Source organism: Gopherus evgoodei, chromosome 23 (genome assembly GCF_007399415.2).
Source record: "Gopherus evgoodei ecotype Sinaloan lineage chromosome 23, rGopEvg1_v1.p, whole genome shotgun sequence".
Taxonomy (NCBI): Eukaryota; Metazoa; Chordata; order Testudines; family Testudinidae; genus Gopherus; species Gopherus evgoodei.
Window position 1 is genome coordinate 15,182,847 of NC_044344.1, and position 27,177 is coordinate 15,210,023.

General features: G+C 50.5%; 1 protein-coding gene across 1 annotated transcript in view; it reads right to left on the reverse strand.

Annotated features, from left to right (window-relative positions):
- SCN4A (sodium voltage-gated channel alpha subunit 4) overlaps window positions 1-27,177 on the reverse strand; it is a 176,736-nt gene that overhangs the window by 142,517 nt on the left and 7,042 nt on the right. The gene's annotated exons all lie outside the window — the stretch shown is intronic.

Genomic DNA, 27,177 nt, shown 5'->3' on the forward strand with positions numbered 1-27,177 from the left:
GGTATGTGGACTCCAGCCCAGCAGGGTCAGTGTATTCAGCGGTCTCCATTGGAGCCAGAGGCCCAAAGTGCCCACTGTGCAGAGCAGCATGCTTGAAAAAAAACTGGCCAACTGATTTTCTTGCCTAGGATAACCGAGCTGGTTTGAAAATGCTGGGCTCCAGGTAGGGTGACCAGATGTCCTGATTTTATAGGGACAGTCCCAATTTTGGGGTCTTTTTCTTATATAGATGCCTATAACCCCCCACCCCCTATCCCAATTTTTAAATTTTGCTGCCTGGTCACCCTAACTCCAGGTGTGCAGGACACCAGCACAGAGCGTCTTTGTTCACAGGAGGATGGACCCACAGTTCACCTGCCTACCTGCTAATTTAACCCCTAAGTAGTGTAACCAGTACAGGTGGGCCCCAACTGAGCTGCTTGATTGGCCAACCTCCCCTCACCTCCCCACACCCCATAGGCCGAGGAGGTCAGAAGCCCTACACTTTTAGACCAGCAGCAGGGGGCTGGCTGCTCAAAGCATTTGCCTGTGGCTGTAATAGCACCTGAGTGTGCTTGGCCCCAGTCCCGCCTTGTTCTATGTCTGGCTCTGATTCCTGAGCTTTGACCCTTGGCTCGGGCAGCTGGCCAGTGATGCTACGCCTACACCGCAATGAAAACCCCCATAGCAGAGTCTCAGGGCCCAGCTGACGGGCTCACAGGGCTCAGATTTGGGGGCTAAATCCTGCAGTGTAGACATTTGGGCTCAGGATGGAGTTGGGGCTCTGAGACCCTCCCCCTCGCAGGGTCTCAGAACCCCAGCTCCAACCCAAGCCCCAGCGTCTACACTGTAATTTCATAGTCCCGCAGCATCAGCTCTGTGAGCCTGAGTCAACTGACCTGCACCAGCCGTGGGTCTTTTATTGGAGTGTAGATGAACCCTGACTCCAGCGCTGAGCCTGGGCTCTGATTTCTGGCTTTCACTCCTGCTTTGACCATTAGGCCTGACTGTTGCTCCAGTCACTAGGCATGACTGCCCTTGGCCTGGACACTGATACAGACTTGGGAGGATTTCATTTTTCTCTAGACAGTATCGATGATCATTGCCAAATGTTGCTCTTAAAATGGAATTAGCTTTGCACTGTAAGGAAATTAAATAATCTCAGATAGGCACTAACTGCTGTTTAGTCTAAATGTGGTGACTGTAAAAGCGGGGATTGAAAACAGGGCAAAATCAGAGTGTTTCCCTGTTTTCCTTTCTTACTATTTCATGTTTAAATTGTGTGGGACACTGGATTATTTTGCTACAGCCGCTCAAACGCATTCCCAGGAGCAGAGATGACCCATGCCTGCTGATAGTGGGGGGGCACAAGCCCAGAACAGCTTGAGTCACCCCCCCCCAGGCAGCGCACCACCCCATCCTAGAAAGCAGTGGCCACTCCCTGCAGCTTCCAGCTGTTCTTCCTGCCTCTGCCTCTCCCTGCCCAGTGCAGCTCACAGCTCCATGGCTCAGCTGCCAAGCAGGGAAAGGGCCTGGCCACATCTTGTGGCTGAGCAATCTAGTGGGGCACATTACTCTGCATTCCCCCCACAAATGTCGCCTCTGCCCATGAGTGACCAGACCAGAGTTGGGTCAGAGATGGGGTGGAGGTTAGGTGCTCAAGGAAACCATGGGGCAGGTCCTCAAGGAAACCATTTTGAAGCTCTTGGAGAAGAGGAAGGTGATCAGGAACAGTCAACATGGATTCACCAAGGGCAAGTCATGCCTGACCAACCTGATTCCCTTCTATGATGAGATAACTGGCTCTGTGAATATGGGGAAAGAGGTGGACGTGATATATCTTGACTTTAGCAAAGCTTTTGATACGGTCTCCCACAGTATTCTTGCCATCAAGTTAAAAAAGTATGGGCTAGATGAATGGACTATAACAGATATGGGCAAACTAAGGCCTGTGGGCCACATCCGGCCCGCGAGACAGTCCTGCCCAGCCCTTCAGATCCCAGCCAGGGAGGCTAGCCCCTGGCCCCTCCTCTGCTGTCCTCTCCATCCCTGCAACCTCAGCTCAACATGCCACACTTGCAGTCCTGGTGCTCTGAGTGGCATGGTAAGGGAGCGGCGAGCGCGTTGGGGGGAGGGCCCACAGTTGCATGGGGCAGAGGTTCTGTGGGGGGCATGGTCAGGGGATGGAGAACAAGGGGGTTTGGATAGGCGTGGGAGTCCTGGTGGGCCTGTCGGGGGCATGTGTGTGGATAGTGGTTGGGGCAGTCAGGGGACAGGGAGCAGGGGGGGTTGGATAGGGCGTGGGGTCCTGGGGGGGACGGTTAGGGGCAGAGGGTCCCCGGAGGGAGCGGTCAGGGAACAAGGAATGGGGGGGTTGGAGGGGTGGGGTATTCTGACGGGGGCACTCAGGGAGTGGGAAGTGGAGGGGGCGGGGGCCAGCTGTTTGGGGAGGCACAGCCTTCCCTACCCGTCCCCCCATACAGTTTCGGAACCCTGATGTGGCCCTCAGGCCAAAAAGTTTGCCCACCCTTGGAGTATAAGGTGGATAGAAAGCTGGCTAGATCGTCGGGCTCAACGGGTAGTGATCAACAGCTCCATGTCTAGTTGGGAGCCGGTATCAAGTGAAGTGCCCAGGGGTCGGTCCTGGGGCCGGTTTTGTTCAACAGCTGGATGATGGGATGGATTGCACCATCAGCATGTTCGCAGCTGACACTAAGCTGGGGGAGAGATACTGTATATACTTGTTCATAAGCCAAATTTTTTTAGTAAAAAAGGGAAGCACCAGAGAAGGGGGTCGGCTTATGAATGGGTATAGAGAGGGACACAGCCCCTCCCCACAACAGAGGCAGCAGAGCCAGAAGGGAAGAGATGGGGCCAGAGTCTCTTCGCTTCTGGCCACGCTGCTCTCCCTCAGCCTTTGAAGCAGCTGCAGCTCCGGGGCTGGCAGGCTGCAGCTGTGCCGCTCGGCCCCACCCACCAGAGCAGGCTGTGGCCGCGATGCCCGGCCCAGCCGCTGGCCCTCCCCAGATAAGGTGGGAAGAGATGGGATGGGGAGAGTGGGAGGGTCCCAGACTAGGGGTGGGGTCATGTGGGGGGTGGTCTCAGGGGTTACTCCCCTGAATCCCAGTTTCTCTCCCCAAAAAAATTTCCCCACCAGTTGCTGCCCTGGCCAGTCAGGATAAGCCACTGCTGCGGGGATACTTTGTTGACTTAAGTTTACCTCCATGCCTGCGGACGCTCGAGGTAAACAAACCATCTTGGCCCACCAACGGCTTATCCTGATGGCCAGGGAGCCAAAGTTTGCTGACCCCTGAATTATAGGGTCGGTTTATGAACAGGTTATAAATTTTTCCATTTTTACGTATCCATCTTGTGGGGGTTGGCTTATAAACGAGCCATCTTATGATTGAGTATATACGGTAAATATGCTGGAGGGTAGGGCTAGGATACAGAGGGACCTAGACAAATTGGAGGACTGGGCCAAAAGAAACCTGATGAGGTACAACAAGGACAAGTGCAGAGATCTGCATTTAGGATGGAAAAATCCCATGCACTGCTACAGGCTCAGGACTGGCTGGCTAAGCAGCGGTTCTGCAGAAAAGGACCTAGGGGTTACAGTGGATGAGAAGCTGGATATGAGTCAGCAGTGTGCCCTTGTTGCCAAGAAGGCTAACAGCATATTGGGCTGTATTAGTAGGAGCACTGCCAGCAGATTGGGGGAAGTGATTATTCCCCTCTATTCGGCACTGGTGAGGCCAAATCTGGAGGATTGCATCCAGTTTTGCCCCCACTCCTCCACTACAGAAGGGATGTGAACAAATTGGAGAGAGTCCAGCAGAGGGCAATGAAAATGATCAGGGGGCTGAGGCACATGACTTATGAGGAGAGGCTGAGGGAACTGGGAATGTTGAGTCTGCAGAAGAGAAAAATGAGGAGGGATTTGATAGCTGCTTTCAGCTACCTGAAAGGTGGTTCCAAAGAGGATGGATCTAGACTGTTCTCAGTGGTACCTGATGACAGAACAAGGAGTAATGGTCTCAAGTTGCAGTAGGGGAGGTCTAGGATGGATATTAGGAAACAGTATTTCACTAGGAGGGTGGTGAAGCACTGGAATGGATTACCTAGGGAGGTGGTGGAATCTCCTTTCTTAGAGATTTTTAAGGTCAGGCTTAACCAACCCCTGTCTGGGATGATTTAGTTGGGATTGGTCCCGCTTTGAGCAGGGGTTAGACTAGATGACCTCTGAGGTCTCTTCCAACCCTATTCTTCTATCATTCTGTCCACAGTGCAGAGCTCTGGGGAACTTCTCTCTTTAGATTCTGGCCCCAAAGGATGGAAATCTGATGAGACTGGCTGGTCCCATGAAATCCTGCCATTGTGAGCCACATCCAGTTTTGGATTCAACTTGGACTCAAAAGTACAGGGATACAGGGATCAATTTGGATGCAAGTCAGGGGAGCAAGGGCTGTATTTGAGTGTCCAGTTCAGCCCCTTTCTACTAACAACATGGACCCTGAATGATGAAAAGCATGTCAGCAAACTCAAACTGCCCGCATATCAGGGGGCAGCGGGGTAGGTCTGTATAACTCTTCTGGGGTTTTAACACAAGCAAGTCCTGTTTATACAACAAGGTATAACCACGCTTGTAAACAGCTAGTGCCCCAGTTGTCTCTAAATGTTACTGATTGTTTGCATTGTGGTAGCAGCTGAGTTCTCCACTCATGGCCTAGGAACCCTTGTGCTAGGCGCTGCACAAACACAAAACAAAGACACAACCCCTGACCCTAAGAGCTTACAATCTGCTTTATGGCAAATATTGGGTTGGTGGTCATAGTAGCTAACAGTATCTTGTCCTCATCAGATGCTTAGGCTGGTACCTGATTATCTGCCTGTAGTTTGTCGCTAGGCCCATGTAACCATAGTGTATTGTATGATTATAACATGTCTTCGCCCAGGCTAACCCAAACTGAGATATAACACTCAGAGCGCTCTCATATTGTAATATAGACCCTGAGGGGTTTGGCTCCTGCCCTGACAAGCATCAAGCCTTCCCCAGTTTTTTATGCCACACAGTGTCACGGGGAGGGGGAGCATTCAGTGTCTGAGAAGCACAGCGTTCCTGTGCCTGTGCTACGCAGAGTGGGCGCCAACTACTGGCACAACTTCGCTATCATTAAAGTGCGGGTCCACTTGTAAGTGGGACCTCACAGACAGCGACCATCTCTCCAGAACTCCTGACCAGACCGGCGCTGTTCGTGATTCAGATGGGTGGGGAGGGTGCTGTTGTATCCCACTGTGCTTTACCATCCACAAGGAGCTAACCCCCAACCGCCGAACCCAGATTACTTCTGAGTCCAAGGTTCATCTGGAAACAAGGGCCAGATTGGGAATGGGGGGAGGAGGTGGGAACTCCAACCTCTACCCAAAAAATAAGCTCCACTCACATGCATTTGTTGAAATAAGACACCGCTCACAGGCATTGCATGGATGTGACGGTGTACGCCACTTGGCTGCATGGGGCTCCTTGCCCTGAACTGTCTCTTGCTGCGGCTTGAACATGCCCATGGGCTCTGCCAGCCTCCTGGAGATTGGCTCCTTCCTGACTAGGGAAACAAGTAAGTGGTGCTGTATACCAAATGCCACCCAGCTGTAGCACCAGAATGTGACATCGCTGACAGTGCATGGTGCAGACCTGTGACCTGGCCCTCTCCCTTCTCACATGGGGATAAAGGAGTTAACAACAGTTACATTTACCTCACCATCCCCAGGCACCTGACTGAATGGGGCCATTCACACCCCTCGGAGCTATTGTTCCATGCTGTCTGGGCCTCCTCTCTGCATCACAGAACCACAGAAATGGAGGGGCCTCAGAAGGTCAACTAGTACATCCTCCCATGCTGAGAACCATAGAGTTTCAGGCCAAAAGGGACCACTAGATCATAGAGCCTGACCTCCTATATGTTACAAATCCTCAACACAACCCAGCACCTGCACACTTAACCGCAACAACGAAAATTAAACCAAAGTATCACAGTCCCCAGGAGACTAGACTACTGTGTGCCTCAGGCAGGCGATCGGAGGGACCGAGGTGTGCCAGTGCCTGAGGCCTCCACAATGGCAGGGAATTGATTAAGTGAGATATACCCAGAGGCAGCATTAACTATACCTATGACAGGAGTTTGGCTAACCTCTTCTTAAAAACCTCCAGTGATGGGGGTTCCACGGTTTCCCTGGATAACCTGATCCTGGGATTAACTATCCATAGTGTTACACAGTGAGGGAGGGAATATCTTTTATTGGACCAACTTCTGTTGGTGAAAGAACCAAGCTCGAGCCCCTCTGAGCTCTTCTTCAGGCCTGGGAAAGGTATTCTCAGCGTCACAGCTAAATGCAAGGTGGAACAGATTGTTTAGCATAAACAACGAGGAGTCCTTGTGGCACGTTAGAGACTAACACATTTATTTGGGCATAAGCTTTCGTGGGCTAGAACCCACTCCATCAGATGCATGGAGTGGAAAATACAGGAGCAGGTATAAATGCATGAAAGGATGGGAGTTGCCTTACCAAGTGTGAGTTCAGTCTAACGAGAAAATTCAATTTACAGCAGGATACCAAGGGAGGAAAAATAACTTTTGAAGTGGTAATGAGAGTGGCCCATTTCAGACAGTTGACAAGAAGGGGGAAATTAGTATTGGGGAAATTAGGTTTAGGTTTTGTAATGATCCAACCACTCCCACTCTTTATTCAGGCCTAATCTGAAGGTGTACAGTTTGCAAATTAATTCCAGTTCTGCAGTTTCACGTTGGAGTCTATTTTTCAAGTTTTTTTTGTTGAAGATTTGCCACTTTTAGGTCTGTTATTGAGTGACCAGAGAGACTGAAGTGTTCTCCTACTGGTTTTTGAAGGTTATGATTCCTGATGTCAGATTTGTGTCCATTTATTCTTTTGCTTAGAGACTGTTCGGTTTGGCCAATGCCCCATGCACTGCTGGCACAAGATGGCACATATTACATTGGTAGATGTGCAGGTGAACGAGTCCCTGATAGTGTGGCTGATGTGGTTAGGTCCTATAATGGTGTCCCTTGAATAGATATGTGGAGTTAGCACTGGGATTTGTTGCTGGGTTGGTGTTTTTGTTGTGTAGTTGCTGGTGTATAGTTGCTGATTACTATTTGCTTCAGGTTGGGGGGCTGTCTGTAAGCAAAGACTGTCCTGTCTCCCAAGGTCTGTGAGAGTGAGGGATCATCCTTCAGGATAAGTTGCAGATCCTTGATGATGCGCTGGAGAGGTTTTAGTTGGGGGCTGTAGGTGACAACTAGTGGCTTTCTGTTTACTTTCTTTGTTGGGCCTGTCTTGTAGTAGGTGACTTCTGGGTACCCTTCTGGCTCTTGTTAATCTGTTTCTTCACTTCACCAGGTGGGTATGTGTAGTCTTGAGGAACCCCCCTCCCCCAGCTGTGATAGTGAACGCTAATGAAAAGGGGGGCAAGTGTCCGCTTTGCTGGTGTTGCTGTCATTTGATTTACGCAATGGCAGTAAGAGAGAGACCTCTGACATGGTGAAGTCGGAGACCCGTGTTTGGACTATTGCAGCAGGACCAGTTAAAGTGGCCTGAAAAGCTAATTGTAAAACTAGCACTTTTGTGTGCCCCAGACCTGCCCTGGGGGATCCCTGAGTCTGTCCCACTTACCAAGAAACCTCTCCCCTAACAGTAGAGCTGGGTGGAATTTTTCAGCTGAAACTTTTTTTTTTAATGAATTTGTGCTGAATTCACCAAATTGTTTCAGTAGAAAGAAAAGCTCTTTAAAATTATTTTCTGAAAAAAAATCAAAATTTTCATTTTGACATGTTTTGATTTTCAGTTCAAAATGCCTTTTTGTTTCGAAATTTACTTCACTCTTATTTTAAAAATATATTAACAAGGTTAAAAGACTTTGAAAATTAAACATTTAGTTCAACTCCAAATGAATGTTTTTCTCAATTTTTTGGTTAGCTGGAAAACATTCATTTCAGGTCTACCCAAAATTAAAGTGTTTTCTCATTTTTTGGAACGGCCACCAAACCACCTCCCCCCCTCCCCCAAGTCCTTTGCACAGTTCTGTGTACAAGACCAAAGAGGAACATTTGCAGTGGCCTAGCACCTGCAGGGACAGACCAGACTGAGGGGAAATGAGATACTAGAGAAGGGGTAACTCAGCAGAGCTTGACTGGTATCAATGTGGCTTGGCCAATTTGTGCCAGATGGGAATACAGCTAAGTATTTGAGCAGAGGTGCAGCTGTGAATGCACGGTGAGCTCCCATCAGTGGGAATGAATGCAACCTCTGATCCTCCACATATACACTGGTGTAAAGCAGATATAACTCTACTGGAGTCAATGGAGTGACTCTGGTGTAAGGGAGCTCAGAATCTGGCCCATATGCTACTTTTTACCCAAGTACTTTTGTACTACCTGCAACAGCACCATGATTCAATCTAAGCTAACTACGCCCCACTCGCAACAGGGCTGCAGCTAATAGCAAGTGCCGGGTTAAAGCTCCTAGGGCCAAGGTAGGTCCAGGCAGGGAAGCATGGGCCACAGCATATCAAGGTCTAGGCTGTTTCTTATTCCTCTATTATCAGTGGCTGCCTGTAGCTGCAGTGAGAGCCCTGGCTGGGTGGAGGAGACTGCAGCCCACACACCAGCACAGCCAGGCCTGAAGTTGAATGTGTCACATTCCCCGCACATTGTATTGGCCCTGCTTATTGCTGAGCTACTGTTGGATTACTTACAGCTCCTCCGAGGTGAATTAGCGCCTCTCGGGGATATAATCAGAGGGCTAATCTGAAAGGCCAGGCACCCTAGAGAAGGAGACATGGCAGCAGCTGGAGAAAAGGTCAACAAAAGCCAACTGTGTGCAAACCAGAAACCCTGTTCTATTGTACGCACATTCTGCAGCCTCCCTGCACATCCCAAGTGCCCTATGATACACACCTTGCATCCTCTTTACACACCTGCTACATGGCCCTACAATACACGCACTTACTGCACCTCCTTGCACACCTGCCAGGATGCTCTACGATATACATGCTTACTGCACCTCCTAGCACATCCGCCGGCCTGCTCTATGACACACACACTAACTGCACCTCCTAGCACACCCATCAACCTGCTCTACGACACACACACTAACTGCACCTCCTAGCACACCCATCAACCTGCTCTACGACACACACACTTAACTGCACCTCCTTGCACACTCGCCAGGCTGCTCTACAACCCACACACTAACTGCACCTCCTTGCACACCCACTGGCCTGCTCCATGACACACACACTAACTGCACCTCCTAGCACACTCGCCAGGCTGCTCTACAACCCACACACTAACTGCACCTCCTTGCACAGCCACTGGCCTGCTCCATGACACACACACTAACTGCACCTCCTTGCACACCCACTAGGCTGCTCTATGATACATGCACTTACTGCACCTCCTTGCACACTCGTCAGGCTGCTCTACGATACACGCTTACTGCACCTCCTAGCGCACCCACTGACCTGCTCTACGACACACACACTGCATCGCCTTGCACACTAGCCAGGCTGTTCTACTATACATGCATTTACTGCACCTCCTTGCACACCCGCTGGGCTGCTCTATGATACACCCTGCACCTGCACACACACACACACACACACCAGACTGCTCTACGATACACACACTTACTGCACCTTCTTGCACACCTGTCAGGCTGGTCTACGATACACACACTTACTGCACCTTCTTGCACATCTGTCAAGCTGGTCTACGATACACACACTTACTGCACCTCCTTGCACACCCACCGGGCTGCTCTATGATACACACACTTACTGCACCTTCTTGCACACCCGTCAAGCTGGTCTACGATACACACACTTACTGCACCTCCTTGCACACCCACCAGGCTGCTCTACAATACACACGCTTACTGCACCTCCTTGCACACCCGCCGGACTGCTCTATGACACACACACTTACTGCGGCTCTTCTCACACCTGACCAGATACCTATGATACACACATTTGCGCTGCCATTCCCACACACCTGCTCCACTGCCTTGCAACACACACACAGCTGGCTCACACACTTATTGGGGCTGGCTCACAAGAGGCAGTTCATGGGCTCCTGAGCCCCTCCGCCTCGCTCCAGCTCTGTGCTCTTAGGCCATTCAGTCACTTGCTGGCTGCTCTCCACTGGGATGGCCCCAAATTGGGCTGTCTGATGCAGTGAGGGGCCTGGATGGTGGGGTTTCAGAATGTCTGGTCTATGAGTAATAAATCAGGTGCATTCAAAGCACAGCTGCTGCTCTCTGGGCAGGTTAGAAATGGCCTCTGCCAGGGAGGGGGCAGGGCAGTTGGTGACCAGTGGGAGCAGGCTTCAAATGGTTTAGGGTCTGTCTCTACCTTGGCCAATATGCCCTGGGCATAACTAAAACATCACTGGGGAAGTGGGAGCAGGGCAGGCTGGGGTGGGCAGGATCTGGCATCTGTGGATGCAGGGGACAGACCAATCTGAGCACAGAGATGGCTCTTTTCTATCTGCAGCGTCTACTCCACAAGGAAAAATACTGGATAGTTCGTTTTATTTGAAAAATCCACCCAGACGGAGATCAGCAGACCAAAAAAGAGGAAATGTCCAGGAAACCCCAGATGTCTGGTAACCCTAGCTCCAACAGAGATCAGGGCCCCACCGTGCCAGGTTCAGAGAGCAAGAAATCACTGCTGCCCTGAAGAACTGTTAAATAGATAACACAAATTAAGAGTAGGAGGGGAGGCAATTTATAGAAGGTCAGAGGCAGGATTAGAACCCATGTCTCCTATGCAGTAGTCTAGCACTCTAGTCACTACACCTCACAAGGAGGACTGGCTCCAGGCACCAGTGTAGCAAGCAGGTACTTGGGGCAGCCCATTCAAAGGGGCAGCACTCCATCTGGTCTCAGGGCAGAACATCCGGGTCTTTGGTGGCAATTCAGCGGCAGGTCCCTCATTTCCTCTCTTCCTCTTTGAGCTGCCGCTGAATTGCACTGGAGAGGGAGCACCCGCTGCCGACCTGCCGCAGAAGAAGCAGCGCGGTTGAGCTGCCACTGAAGTGCCGCTGCTCGTCTTTTCTTTTTTTTTTTTTAGCCACTTGAGGTGGCAGAAAAGCTGGAGCCGGCCCTGCTCCTGGGGAAGTAAAAGGCAATCCCTTCAGTCTAATGCTAATACTGTCAAGCCAGCCATGGCTGATGGGCGAGCAGGATCCTCCTGTGGTCTCAGTGATTTGTTTGCATTCTGTTTCCTGCACTGACTACAGATTTCACCCATGGATAGAGGGCAATGTTCCTGTCTGGTTGGACCAGGTCCCCTGGGCTCTGTTCTTAGCCTTCACCATACCTGTTGGGGCCCTGCTGATCATACTTAGCGTCTCTAACCTGATGCTGTGCAATATTGTGATACAATATCCTCTGCACATAAATCCCAGCACATACAGCAATTTCAGCTCGACAATCCTAACAGACATGGTGTTTGGCCTTTTCTCTTGAGTAAGCATCTCAAGCTGGCGTAAACACTCTGTTTCATGTTGGAGAGTGTGGTCAGATTTTGTTTCAGGAATGGTTAGTACTTGAACTGTGGTTATGTCAAACTCCTCTTCCTGCTGCCCCCACGCTTTTCTATTTATAGATACTCCTGACAGCTACCAGAAGCTCCATGCTAGGCCTGCATTTCCCATTTAACAAGTACTTGTGCAATTTATAGATCATTCTCTGATGTCTGGGTGATGCTTTGCACAATGCTTCTTGTGACATGGCTTCAAATGGTTTAGGATCAGTCTCTACCTTGGCCAATATGTCCTGGGCATAACTAAAACATCACTGGGGTTGCTGTTGCTTGCACCAGGACTAAAATTGGCCCCATAACTCTGGCCACAGTCCAGCTGGCTAACGACACTAAATCCCCCCTGCCGTTTCAATTGGGTACAGTATTCTTCACTTCCTGTCCTAAAATCTGTTCTAAGAACCGAAGATTCCTAAGATTACCATAGGATGAGGAAGGAGGTGACCTTATGGCTGACCACTGGGAATTTTATCCTAGGAGATAAAAAAAAAAAGATCCTATGTCTAGTGCTCATCCAGAACCCAGGGTGAAAGAGCATATGGCTAAGACAATCATTGCCCATGTCTCAGACTCGTAGTACAAAAAGAACAGGAGGACTTGTGGCACCTTAGAGACTAACACATTTATTTCAGCATGAGCTTTCGTGAGCTACAGCTCACTTCTTCAGATGCATAGAATGGAACACACAGACAGGAGATATTTATCCATACAGAGAACATGAAAAGGTGGATGGTGCCATACCAACAGGAAGAGTCTAATCAATTGAGATGAGCTATCATCAGCAGGAGAAAAAAAACCTTTTGAAGTGATAATTAAGATGACCCATAGAAGGTGTGAGGAGAACTTAACATAGGGAAATAGATTCAGTTAGTGTAATGACCCAACCATTCCCAGTCTCTGTTTAAGCCTGAGTTAATTGCATCTAATTTGCATATTAATTCGAGTTCAGCAGTCTCTCTTTGGAATCTGTTTTTGAAATTTTTTTGTTGCAAAATTGCCACCTTCAAGTCTGTCACTGAGTGGTTAGAGGGGTTGAAGTGTTCTCCCACTGGTTTTTGAATGTTATGATTCCTGATGTCAGATTTGTGTCCATTTATTCTTTTGCGTAGAGACTGTCCAGTTTGGCCAATGTACATGACAGAGGGGTCACCTGTCCGCTAAGATCTGTGTTGAGGCCTGGGTTAGCTTCTTTAAAAAGACTATTGTTATTATTTATTTGTGTTGCCATAGGCAGGACCCCATTGTGCCACATAAACACAGACCAAAAAGATGGTCCCTGCCCCAAGTCCCCTTGCAAACATAGAATTTAGCCTGAGTTTTAACATTCCTGTGGTGGAAAGAACACAGGAACAGCCCATCACCGTGGCATTTACCTTCAGAAAGGGAAACTATGCAAAAATGAGGGTGTTAAACAGAAATTAAAAGGTGAAATCCCTGCAAGCTGCATGGACACCTTTCAAAGACACCATAATAGAGGCCCAACTTAAATGTATACCCGAAATTAAGAAACAGTAAAAGAACTAAAAAGGAGCCACCGTGGCTTAACAAGCATGTAAAAGAAGCAGTGAGAGATAAATAGACTCTTTAAAAAGTGGAAGTCAAATCCTAGCGAGGTAAATAGAGAGGAGCATAAACACTGCCAAATTAAGTGTAAAAATGTAATAAGAAAAGCCAAAAAGAAGTTTGAAGAACAGCTAGCCAAAAACTCCAAAGGTAATAAAATGTTTTTTAAGTACATTAGAAGCAGGAAGTGGGGCCCCTTGACAATCGAGATGCAAAAGGAGCACTTAAAGATGATAAAGTCATTGCAGAGAAACGAAATGAATTCTTTGCTTCAATCTTCACAGCTGAGGATGTTAGGGAGATTCCCAAACCTGAGCCATCCTTTGTAGGTGACAAATCTGAGGAATTATCACAGATTGAGGTGTCATTAAAGGAGGTTTTGGAATTAATTGATAACAGTAACAAGTCACCGGGACCAGATGGCATTCACCCAAGAGTTCTGAAAGAACTCAAACGTGAAATTGCGGAACTACTAACTATGGTTTGTAATTTGTTCTTTAAATCAGCTTCTGTACCTAATGACTGGAAGTTAGCTAATGTAACGCCAATATTTAAAAAGGGCTCTAGAGGTGATCCCAGCAATTGCAGACCAGTAAGCCTAACGTCAGTACTAGGCAAATTAGTTGAAACAATCATAAAGAATAAAATTGTCAGACACATAGAACATAAATTGCTGGGCAAAAGTCAACATTGTTTCTGTAAAGGGAAATTATGTTTTACTAATCTCTTAGAGTTCTTTGAAGGAGTCAACAAACATGTGGACAAGGGGGATCCAGTGAACATAGTGTACTTAGATTTCCAGAAAGCCTTTGACAAGGTCCCTCACCAAAGGCTCTTACATAAATTAAGTTGTCATAGGATAAAAGGGAAGATCCTTTCATGGATTGAGAGCTGGTTAAAAGACAGGGAACAAAGGGTAGGAATTAATGGTACATTCTCAGAATGGAGAGGGGTAACTAGTGGTGTTCCTCAAGGGTCAGTCCTAGGACCAATCCTATTCAATTTATTCATAAATTATCTGGAGAAAGGGGTAAAAATTGAGGTGGCAAAGCTTGCAGGTGATACTAAACTGCTCAAGATAGTGACTGTGAAGAACTTCAAAAAGATCTCACAAAACTAAGTGATTGGGCAACAAAATGACAAATGACATTTAATGTGGATAAATGTAAAGTAATGCACACTGGGAAAAATAACCCCAACTATACATACAATATGATGGGGGCTAATTTAGCTACAACTAATCAGGAAAAAGATCTTGGAGTCATTGTGGATAGTTCTTTGAAGACATCCACGCAATGTGCAGCAGCAGGCAAAAAAGCAAACAGGATGTTAGGAATCATTAAAAAGGGGATAGAGAATAAGACTGAGAATATATTATATTGCCCTTATATAAATCCATGGTACGCCCACATCTCGAATACTGTGTACAGATGTGGTCTCCTCATCTAAAAAAAAATATACTGGCACTAGAACAGGTTCAGAGAAGGGCAACTAAAATGATTAGGGGTTTGGAACAGGTTCCATATGTGGAGAGATTAAAGAGGCTAGGACTTTTCAGCTTGGAAAAGAGGAGACTAAGGCAGGATATGATAGAGGTATATAAAATCATGAGTGATGTGGACAAAGTGAATAAGGAAAAGTTATTTACTTGTTCCCATAATATAAGAACTAGGGGCCAGTAAATGAAATTAATGGGCAGCAGGTTTAAAACAAATAAAAGGAAGTTCTTCTTCACACAGTGCATAGTCAGCTTGTGGAACTCCTTACCTGAGGAGGTTATGAAGGCTAGGACTATAACAGGGTTTAAAAGAGAACTAGATAAATTTATGGAGGTTAAGTCCATTAATGGCTATTAGCCAGTATGGGTAAGGAATGGTGTCCCTAGCCTCTGTTTGTCAGAGGGTGAAGAGGGATGGCAGGAGAGAGGATCACTTGATCATTACCTGTTAGGTTCACTCCCTCTGGGGCACCTGGCATTGGCCACTGTTGGAAGACAGGATACTAGGCTAGATGGACCTTTGGTCAGACCGAGTATGGCCATTCTGATGTTCTTATGAGATCTCATCAGAATTTCCCGTTCTCCTTTAAGTTGCCCAAAGCACAAACGTCATGGCCCCCAGGGCTCTTGACTGTAGCTAAAATAGCTGCTGGGTCCTACAGCAGGGCTGCAGCAGCCCCAGGGTGAGGTCTTTTAATCTGTAGTTCCCTGTCTCCCTGTTTAGTCCAGAGTGCCTTCCCAAGTGCCTTCCCTTCACAAGACACTGTGTGCAGATGGGATTCCAGATGCAGCCAATTGTTGCCCACAACATGGCAACTCAGGCCTGGTCTACACTACGCTGTTAAACTGATTTTAACAGTGTTAAATCGATTTAACGCTGAACCCGTCCACACTACACTGCTCTTTATATCGATTTAAAGGGCTCTTTAAATCGATTTCTGTACTCCTACAAAACGAGAGGAGTAATGCTAAAATCGATATTTCTATATTGGATTAGGATTAGTGTGGACGCAAATCGACGTTATTGGCCTCATTATTTTACAATAGCTACCCACAGTGAACCGCTCCAGAAATCAACACTAGCCTCGGACCATGGACACACACCACCGAATTAATGTGCCTAGTGTGGACGCACACAATCGACTTTATAATATCTGTTTTATAAAATTGGTTTAAGCTAATTCGAATTTATCCTGTAGTGTAGACGTAGCCACAGCGCTGTTTGTTCCAGACTCAGTAACAGACAACTTGTGTCCTGAACTCAGAAATGCACCATCCCGAATCCGTCTATTGATGGACAGTCTACACAGGGCCTCCATGGTTGGGCTGGTGGCTCCAGGAGCAAGACCATTTGGCTTGTTTATTAGCTCAGACTCTGAAAAGAACTCACTGCGGATTGTGGGTCAGACTCTCTCTGTTAAAAGGACATCACAGGCCTGATTTGAAGCTGTGCCCATTGTCCACTGCATGCAACTGCCTGGGCTACTCTAAAGCACAGTGGCTAGCTACAGCCCCTATGTAGGGCTAGCATCTTTGAAATGCAAAAAAAACCCAGCAGCCCCCCACTCCACAAGACAAGCCCGCTGCAACCCTAACCACAAGGCAATTCTGCAACCTCACCACAACCTCACCAGCCACCTATAGTATCTAGAGAGATAACACATATAGATAAGATTGATGATATGATGTTATTGATATAATCTGGGACCATACAGAACATGGCTGTGTAATCCTTCTGCCAGGCCAAAATGATAATAGCAGGGCCAGGTTCAATACATAGGGGTCCCTTCCCTACAACGTAATGCAAAATCAGCTCGAGCCCCCACCCAGTGACCTGGGAAAATCTTACACACAACCCTGGGTGCCTCAAAGAGGCAATGCTTCCCCTCTCGCAAGCACAGAGTCTCGGTGTAGCAGAAAAGGTTTAATTATATGAGATAAACAACAAGCACTAAATTGGGAAAACACCTCAACTAGAGTTCCTAGACCAAACCATGAGCAAAGACCCAACCCAGGAAATTGGGCCGTGTCCTTTTCCCTGGGCTCTTGAGTCCAGCAACTCCCAAATCACCCCAAGACTCCAAAGTCCAATACCCCAAATGTCCCTAGAGTTCAGCAACCCAGAGATCACCCACAGTGCCAAAAGTCCCACAATCCAAAAGTCTCTGTCCTGGGTCAGTGCAGCCCCAGAGTTCGAGAGTCTATCTGCAGCGGTCCCGCCCCTCCCGCCGCCAGCCTGGACAGAAAGGGGCACCTTACGTGGTCCGGGGCCAACTGCCCTGCCTCTCCGTGGGGTTCTGCTTCCACCTTCTCCACAAACTGCTCCGCTTTACCAGCCACTCTACTCTGCTCCTTCAGCCGTCCTCACAAACTGCTCTGCTCCACCAGGGGCTCTGCTCCACCAGCCCTCCCGTGATCTGCTCCAGTCATCCCCGCAAACTGCTCGGCTCTGCTCACTCTGTGGGCCGCTCCACCTGTCCCACAGCTACTCCGCTCTGCCAGCTGCTCTGCTCCACCAGCTGTCCCATGATCGGCTCTAGCCGTCCCCACAACTGCTCAGCTCCACTCACTCTGTGGCTCCACAAACTGCTCCATTCTGCTCTGCCAGCTCTCTGCTCCACAGTATAGCTTCAGGCTCCCCCACTAATTAGCACAGTACTCAGTTCTCTCAGCTCAGCAATTCCAGCTCTTCAGTGATTTCAGCTCACAGCAGGGGAGCCCCAGTGCTAGTGCACCATTAGCCCATAGTGAGTTCAGGTCAGTAACCTGTATCTAGATTCTTAAGGGAATCAAAAATCAACTCTAATTTTCCACAGTGAAGAGAGGAGTAGGTGGAACTGGTGCTTCTGGCTCACACAAGGCACCTACACCACCAAGTACAAATACCTGTCCCCAGCCTCTCTCAATTCACTGGGCTTTGGAACTCATGTCCCTTGTCTAGCAAGTGCTATTTAGTTGATAGTGAAACCCTTTATCATAAAACAGTTTCATAGTTCCTCATTTACTTAATCAGGGTGACAACACTTTATTCCTCCTGCCCTGATAACAAAGAAATTGGGGATCCCACAGCTTCGAAAATAACTATTTTAGGCTGCCTGGGCTATGCTAGGCAGAGTGGGTGTGCCTTTGCAAACACAATCAGCCTCTGAAATTCTTTTCCACACTCACCATAATTCACCACCAGATGTCAGGGTAGAGCTCATCCTGACTGCTTACAGTTGCAACCAAGGTCCTGTAGTGGCACCAAATCTTATGGAAAAGAGGATCATATAAAGTGTCTAAGACCAGGTTATGGGTTGCTGGTTATGATTATGCTATCTATATTGTGACAAAGTTCCTCCTCCACCTTGGTGGGTCCTGTGCTTATTGGCAGTTTTGCTCACCTCAGTGATCTCCCCCACAGTGTGGATCAACTCCTCCTGTGTCTGATCAGGAGTTAGGAGGTTTGGGGGGAACCCGGGCCCATCCTCTTCTCCAGGTTCCAGCCCAGGGCCCTATGGATTTGCAGCTGTCTATAGTGCCTCTTGTGACAGCTACACCTCCCTGGGCAACTTCCCCAAGGCCTCCTCCAAACATCTTCTTTCTCCTCACCACAGGACCTTCCTCCTGGTGTCTGATAACGCTTGTACTCCTTAGTCCTCCAGCAGCACACTCTGTCACTCTCAACTCCTTGCACCTCTTGCTCCCAGCTCCTCACACGCACTTCCTTTTCTCTGGCTCCTCCCCCATCTGACTGGAGTGAGCTCCTTTTAAAACCCAGGTGCCCTGATTAGCCTGCCTTGATTGGCTGCAGGTGATCTAATCAGCTTGTCTGCCTTAATTGGTCCTAGCAAGTTCCTGATTACTCTAGTGCAGACCCTGCTCTCCTCACTCAGGGAACAGAAAACTACTCACCCAGTGACCAGTATATTTGCCCTCTACCAGACTCCTGCACCCCACTGGCCTGGGTCTGTCACAATATGTATGTATCATTTTGTAATTGAAGTTATGAGTATTGGCTCTATACTGTCTGTATTTCAAACTTATGCTGTGCTTCTGGGAGACATCCCAGACAAGTTGATGTTAGCGCTGCCTAACCTGTTTGATGGCCCATTAAGGACCATCAGCTATACAATTGACCCATTGAGAGAAGGCAGATACGCCTTGTAACTCAGCAAAGTATGCAGGAAAAGACGGTTACTCACCTTTGTAACTGTTGTTCTTCGAGATGTGTTGCTCATATCCATTCCAGTTAGGTGTACGCGCCGCGCGTGCACATTCGTCGGAAAACTTTTACCCTAGCAACTCAGTGGGCCGGCAGGTCGCCCCCTAGAGTGGCGCCACCATGGCGCTCCATATATACTCCTGCCGGCCCACCCGCTCCTCAGTTCCTTCTTGCCGGCTACTCCGACAGTGGGGAAGGAGGGCGGGTGTGGAATGGATATGAGCAACACATCTCGAAGAACAACAGTTACAAAGGTGAGTAACCGTCTTTTCTTCTTCGAGTGATTGCTCATATCCATTCCAGTTAGGTGAATCCCAAGCCTTACAAAGGCGGTGGGGTCGGAGTGAAATGTGGCAGAATAAAACTGCCGAGCCAGAGGCTACAGCCTCTCTTGAACCAGGGCATACTGCGAAGCAAAGGTAAGGACCGAGGACCAATGGAGCTTCGCGACAGGTCTCGTGGGTAGAAACACGAGCCAGCAAGGCGGCAGATGAAGCCTGAGCCCTGGTAGAATGCACGGTGATGTGGCTTGGGGAAATATGAGCCAAATCATAACAAGTGGGGATGTCCGCCATCACCCAAGATGAGATCCTCTGAGAGGAAAACAAGCAAGCCCTCCCTTTGGCCCGCTACCGGGGCAGAGCTGGGGCACCTTAGGAAATGATTCTGTCAGCACAACTAATGCGAGCACTCCACAGATGTCCAAGGAGTGCAACGGTTATGCCCATTGCGTTGAGCTGTGGGTAACATAAAAGGCCAAAACACCTTAGGGAGGAAAGCCGGGTGCGGTCATAACTGCACCTTGTCTTTGTGGAACCTTCGTAAGAGCTCTGATCTCAGAGACCCGTCTGGCCAAGACTAGGTTGAGGCCCCAGGGCGGGGCTGGGCGGCGCACCCGAGGGTGCAAGCGCTCCAAGCCCTTGAGGGACCTCGAACCCATAGTGGGACACTGAACGTCCATCTTAGCCTGCTGGAAGGTAGGGATGGCTGCTGAGAGTATCCTCAGCGATGATACCGCCAGATCCTGCCGCTGAAGGCCAGAGGCAGGCCAAATAGAGGGGATCGAGACCTCAGCAGGAGCAAGATCGAGCGTACTGCAGCTGTAAAGGAAACGCTTCCACCTGGCTCGGTACGTTGACCAGGCGGAAGGCTGCCTGTCACCCCGACTCAGGTACGTGAGGCGAAGAGGCTGCAGGTCCAAGTGACGAAGCCTGTCATTGCCCTGAGTGATGAGGTCTGGGCTGACAGGCCGAGCAACGTGGTATGTCAGTGCTGCCTGGACCACTCTGGAGTGATCATGATGATGATGCACGCTCCGCCCCTGCGGAATTTGAGCAGGACGTAACGAACCAGTGGGAACAGCGGGAAGGCATAATGCAGTTGGCCGTTCCACGGCATCAGGAATGCGACCAAGATCGATTCCGAGGAGAGACCTTGGAAGGAGCAGAACATCTGGCATTTCCTGCACTCGCGGTGAGCGAACAGGTCTGTGCGAGGAACCATTTCCACTTCCGGAAAGCGGGACGCCTCACATGGGGCAGAGTGATGACTCGTAAGACAGGAAAGACCTGCTGAGTCAAAGAGATAAGACGTTCCGAACGCCTGGGAGAAAGGACGTCGCCAGCTCCATCGAGTGGGCCATGCAAAAGACCCGGAAATGGATGGCCTCCTGACAAAAAAGGGGGGAGGACTATGTCCCCCCTGAATGCTTATGAAGCACCTGGCCATTGTGTTGGCTGTAAACACCGAGATACAACGGCCTCGCAGCTGCCGATGGAACCCCTGGCATGCCAGGCGGACTACTCTCATTCTTGGGGCATTAATGAGGAATGCCAGCTCCCTAGAAGACCGAAGGCCTTAAGCTCGGAGGTGACCATGAGCACTCGAGCAGAGAGATGATGCGTCCGCCGTCAGGGGCAGTGAGGGCTGGGGCGGATGAAACCGCATCCTGTCCACACCAAGGAGGGAGTTAGCCACCACTCTAGGGAGCCTAAGGCGTTCGAGGGAACGGTGACTACCATGACCATTGGCTCCCTGTCCAAGCGGTACGCCGAGGTGGGCCGGACTTGGAGAGGACGGAGGCGGAGCTTGGCGCGTTTGGTTACAAACTTGCGGGCAACCATGGACCCAGGAGACTGAGACAAGAACGAGCTGAGGTCGTTGGGAAAGCCTTCAGACCTCAGATGATTGATGCCATCGCCTAAAACCGCAGTTGCGATAAGCAGGCTCCGGCTAGGTAGGAGACCAAGATAGCCCCTAGGAAGCCCAACCTCTGCGTGGGAACCAGAGCGGATTGCTCTATTAGTAATCATCAGGCCTTGATCTGTGAATAAGACCGTGACGATGCCCACGGGCTGAGTGGTTTGTGTGTCAGAGTCTCCTCGGATAAGCGAATCGTCCCAATACGGAAAAACGCATATCCGACATAGCTACGGTAGGCGGCGACTATGGCCGTAAACCGGGAGTATTCACCGCTGGCTATAAAGCGGAGGCATCTCCCATGCGGAGGGAAGATGGCATTGCAAAAGTACGCGTCCTTCCTATCCAGGGCGGCATAGTAGCCCCCCGGAGGCAAGGATGGAATAATGGTTCCCAGGGATACCATGCAGAACTTCAACCTTATCCCAAACCGGTTGAGTCCATGCAGGACCAGGAAGGTCTGACCTGTGGTCGAGTGGGGGACTAGGGCATAACGGGAGTAAAACCCCTAGCCCCTTTCGTCCGCTGAAGGGGGACAGGGCTGGAGCAATTTTAAGGTGGTACCTGTGCTCCATCGTGCGCAGGACCCAGCGACCTAAAAGTAACTGGGGCCATGCCAGGAGAAAGCGGGATCAGGATCCCGTCCTGCGACTGGTACACCGCCCTCCGGTGAACCTTGGAAGGTCCGTCTTTGGTCCCAGTGGTAATTGCGAGGGACATCGACTTTGGCTTTTTAGGGGGCCTGACGTTTGTCTGCGACCACCTTGGCCTTGCCGTTTTCCAGAGTTCTGCCTCTGGCTAGGCACAGAGTATGGCGGCTGGGGCCATAAAGGCCTGCGTTTGGTCGCAGGCGTATACATGCTGAGACGCATTAGGACCCTATTGTCCAGCAGGCTTCGCAGTCTGGGGCTGTCTCTGCCGCGAAGATGCCTTTACCAACAAAGGGTAAATTCTTTCCCCCGTCCTCCAAGACGGCAGCGAACTCTAGGTGGGAGGTTCGAGGGAGAAACTCCTCCACCCAGGTGCTATAATTATCGCAGCTAAGCAAGGCTTGTTGCTTTGCTACCCAGAGGTGCAGGGCCCCTGCAGAGTACACCTTGCATTCGCCAAGGCTCTTTCCGCTTCGGGGCTGGCGCCCGCTGGCCATGATATCAGGATCGTGGTCCTGAGCATAAAATCCGCGCATATGGGGTGACACGGATGCGTGTCCGGACGGCCATGGAGGTACTAAAAGAGGGCACGGGCCGAGTCCCTGACTCACTCGGACCTTGCCCAACTCGGCACCGGGGACCGGCATCGGGAGGCGTATCGGTACCTGGAACGAGATCCAGACCCGCAACCAGAACGGTGTCGGGAGGTCGACCGAGATCTCGAGGCTCGGAGAAGAGCTACAGGAGTCAAGGTACCTGCCCCGGTGCCAGATGTCGGAACGGTGCCGATAGCGGGTCGGCGAACGGGATACCGACCGGTGCAGTGAGTGTGACCAGTACCGAGGAAAACAGTACCGGGACTGCCAGTGGTGTCCGGCGTGCCGACAGGACTTGGAGCGTCTGCGGGACCGTGATCATAGACGGTGCCGCTCTGCTGTACTGACAGGGGACAGTCCCTTGAAGAGACTGTATTACCCGTACCGGCGGTGCCCGGGTCAGGCAGCACTGACTCCGTCATGGCACTGAGAGCCCTCGCCGTTGGTAACATCTCCGGCGCGCAGGGAACAGCAGGCTCAACCACAGTGCGTACTGGGGAGCTGTCAGGCACCGGATTCGACGGCCCTCGTGGGGCCGGGATCCATGGTACCGAGGTCATCAGAGCTTCGGTAGGTGCCGGTGCCGGGAGAACCGAGTTAGATAAGCCGTCTGGCTGGGGTGCCGTCAGCACTGAAGCAGCGGGAGTAATACGCTCAACCACGGCGCGTGCCGGGGAGCCGTCGGGCACCGGATTCTACGGCCCTTGCGGGACCGGGATCGACGGTGCCGAAGCAGGTGTCGGTGCCGGGCGATCCGACTTAGACTAGCCCTCTGGCCGCGGTGCCGTGGGCACGGAAGCAGCCGGAGAAGTAGCTCGACCACGGCGCGTGCCGGGGAGCCGTCAGGCACCGGATACTATGGCCCTTGCGGGACCGGGATCGACGGTGCCGACGTCATCGGTGCCGCAGCAGGTGTCGGTGCCGGGCGATCCGACGTAGACGAGCTCTCTGGCTGCGGTGCCGTTGGCACGGAAGCAGCCGGAGCAATACGCTCAACCACGGCGCGTGCCGGGGAGCCGTCAGGCACCGGATTCTACGGCCCGTGTGGGACCGGGATCGACGGTGCCGACGCCATCGGTGCCGCAGCAGGTGTCGGTGCCGGGCGATCCGACGTAGACGAGCCCTCAGGCTGCGGTGCCGTTGGCACGGAAGCAGCCGGAGCAAAACGCTCAACCACGGCGCGTGCCGGGGAGCCGTCAGGCACCGGATTCTACGGCCCGTGTGGGACCGGGATCGACGGTGCCGACGCCATCGGTGCCGCAGCAGGTGTCGGTGCCGGGCGATCCGACGTAGACGAGCCCTCTGGCTGCGGTGCCGCTGGCACGGAAGCAGCAGGAGCAATACGCTCAACCACGGCGCGTGCCGGGGAGCCGTCAGGCACCGGATTCCACGGCCCGTGTGGGACCGGGATCGACGGTGCCGACGCCATCGGTGCCGCAGCAGGCGTCGGTGCCGGGCGATCCGACGTAGACGAGCCCTCTGGCTGCGGTGCCGCTGGCACGGAAGCAGCAGGAGCAATACGCTCAACCACGGCGCGTGCCGGGGAGCCGTCAGGCACCGGATTCTACGGCCCTTATGGGACCGGGATCGACGGTGACGACGTCATCGGTGCCGTAGTAGGTGTCAGCGCCGGGCGATCCGACTAGACGAGCTCTCTGGCTGCGGTGCCGCTGGCACGGAAGCAGCAGGAGCAATACGCTCAACCACGGCGCGTGCCGGGGAGCCGTCAGGCACCGGATTCTACGGCCCTCGTGGGACCGGGATCGACGGTGCCGACGTCGTCGGCGCCGGGCGAGCCATCTTAGACGAGCTGTCTAGCTGTGGTGCAGCTGGCACAGAAGCAGCAGGAGCAGTAAGCTCTACCACGGCGCGAGCCGGGGAGCTGCCAGGCACCGGATTCCCTGGTCCTGGGGGACTGGAATCGACGGAGCCGAAGTCATCGGTGCCTCTGCAGGCCGGATAACGCAACTGAGGCGAGCTCTCTGGCTGCGATGCAGGTGGCACGGAAGTAGCGGGAGCAGGGGGCTCAACCACGGCGCGTGCCGGGGAGCCGCCAGGCACCAGCAGGAATCGTAGACTCTCTCGACCTCGGAAGAAGGGAACGGTGCCGAGTCGACATCGGTGCCGGCGACGGTCGGTGCCGGAAGGCCTTGGTGGTACCGGCGGGGTCCGGTGCCGAGGAGGCGCTTCTGCCCGCCGCTTGAACATCGCTCCGCGCCCAAGGTGGAGGGGCAAGTGAAAGTCCCGCACCTTTTTGTTCTCGGCTTAAAAGCCTTGCAAATGGGGCACTTATCTGTCAAGTGTGATTCTTCAAACAGGAGTCATGTAGATCTCTCTTCGGCCGCGGCTTCTGGTAAGCCGGGCCCCTTTTGAAAATCCGGTGAGCCATGCATGGCTCCGGCACTGGGCTCATGGAAGGGGCTACTTCCTGAACCCCGCTAACTAAACTAACCATGTTAGCAAGGAAAACACGTATAACCATACAAATATATATATATAAAAGTGTTATAACTGCATAATTATATACGAGAAAACGAGTAGCTAGGGAAGTGGAGGTCAGCTAAGCCGCGCTCCACTGTTCCAACGACCGACACGGGCGGTAAGAAGGAACTGAGGAGCGGGTGGGCCGGCAGGAGTATATATGGAGCGCCATGGTGGCGCCACTCTAGGGGGCGACCTGCCGGCCCACTGAGTTGCTAGGGTAAAAGTTTTCCGACGAATGTGCACGCGCGGCGCGTACACCTAACTGGAATGGATATGAGCAATCACTCGAAGAAGAACTTGCCCATGTGACTCCAGATTCCATTTTGCTGTAATTTTCCACAGTAAGAACAAAGAAGTGTTCTTACACCTGGGAAAAACCTATAAAAGGCTGATGCCTCATCTCCATCCGGTCTTCAATCCTGCTTCTTACCTCTGGAGGAACTTTGCTACAAACTGAAGCTCTGAACAAAGAACTGAATGACCCATCCCAGCAGGGGATGTACTCCAGAGATTTGATTTGAACCTGCAGTTTACTGCATCACTGCTACAAACTTGAACTAAGAACTTTGCCATTACTGTATGTAATTGATTCCATTTAATCAATTGTAGCTCTCATCTCTATCTTTTTCCTTTTATGAATAAACTTTAGATTTTAGATTCTAAAGGATTGGCAACAGCGTTATTTGTGGGTAAGATCTGATCTGTATATTGACCTGAGTCTGGGGCTTGATTCTTTAGGATTGAGAGAACCTTTTTCTTTTATTGGGGTGTTGGTTTTCATAACCATTCATTCCCAGGATGAGTGGCACCGGTGGTGATACTGGGAGACTGGAGTGTCTAAGGGAATTGCTTGTGTAACTTGTGGTTAGCCAGTGGGGTGAAACCAAAGTCCTCTTTGTCTGGCTGGTTTGGTTTGCTTTAGAGGTGGAAAAACCCCAGCCTAGGGCTGTAACTGCCCTGTTTTAAGCAATTGGTCCTGAATTGGCACTCTCAGTTGGGTCCCGCCAGAACGGCATCATCACAGATGATATCCCATGTCTCCTTACTCTTGTGTGACTCAAACCCTCTCTCACACACCTATGCAGTGCGCTTGCATGTTGGTGTGCAGACACACCGGTGTGCAGACAGGACGGTTTTTCTCTGTTATCATGTAAACCGAGGAAGAGGGAACATTGCAGAATCTCTGTCTGGACACAGACACTTTGAACATTAGCTATCCTAGTGCAGTGTGACAATAATGCAAATCTTTAGACCCATGTAAAAAAAACCTGGCAGATTACATTATTTTTCTGGCAGCTACACAAGTTAGTTAAATCAAAAGCAGACTGAGAAAAGTTACAAAGGGATCTCACAGAACTGGGTAACTGGGCAACAAAATGGCAGATGAAATTCAATGTTGATAAATGCAAAGTGACACACATTGGAAAACATAATCCCAACTATACATATATAATGATGGGGTCTAAATTAGCTGTTACCACTCAAGAAAGAGATCTTGGAGTCCTCGTGGATAGTTCTCTGAAAACATCCACTCAATGCACGGCAGCAGTCCAAAAAGCAAACAGAATGTTTGGAATCATTAAGAAAGGAATAGCTAATAAGACAGAAAATATCATATTGTCTCTATATAAATCCATGGTACGGTCACATCTTGAATACTGCGTCCAGATGTGGTCACCCCATCTCAAAAAATATATATTGGAATTAGAAAACTTTCAGAAAAGGGCAACAAAAATGATTAGGGGTATAGAACGGCTGCCATAGGAGGAGAGATTAATAAGACTGAGATTTTTCAGCTAAGAAAAGATACGACTAAGGGGGAATATTATAGAGGTCTATAAAATCATGACTAGTGTGGAGAAAGTAAATAAGGAAGTGTTATTTACTTCTTCTCATAACACAAGAACTAGGGGGTCACCAAATGAAACGAATAGGCAGCAGTTTTAAAACAAACAAAAGGAAGTATTTCTTCACACAATGCACAGTCAACCTGTGGAACTCCTTGCCAGAGGATGTTGTGAAGGCCAAGACTATAACAGGGTTTAAAAAAGAACTAGAGAAGTTCATGGAGGTTAGGTCCATCAGTAGCTATTAGCCAGGATGCGCAGGGATGGTGTGCCTAGCCTCTGTTTGCCAGAAGCTGCGAATGAGCGACAGGGGATGGATCACTTGATGATTCCCTGTTCTGTTCATTCCCTCTGGGGCACCTGGCACTGGCCACTGTTGGAAGATAGGACACTGGTCTCGATGGACCTTTGTTCTGACCCAGTAGGGCCGTTCTTATGTTCTTAACTGGCAAATCCATAAAACAGCTGCCCATGCTGGTTAAATACCAGCTGGGTGGTAATGCTGACCCTATGGGACCACCTGCCAGCACAGTCTACCTT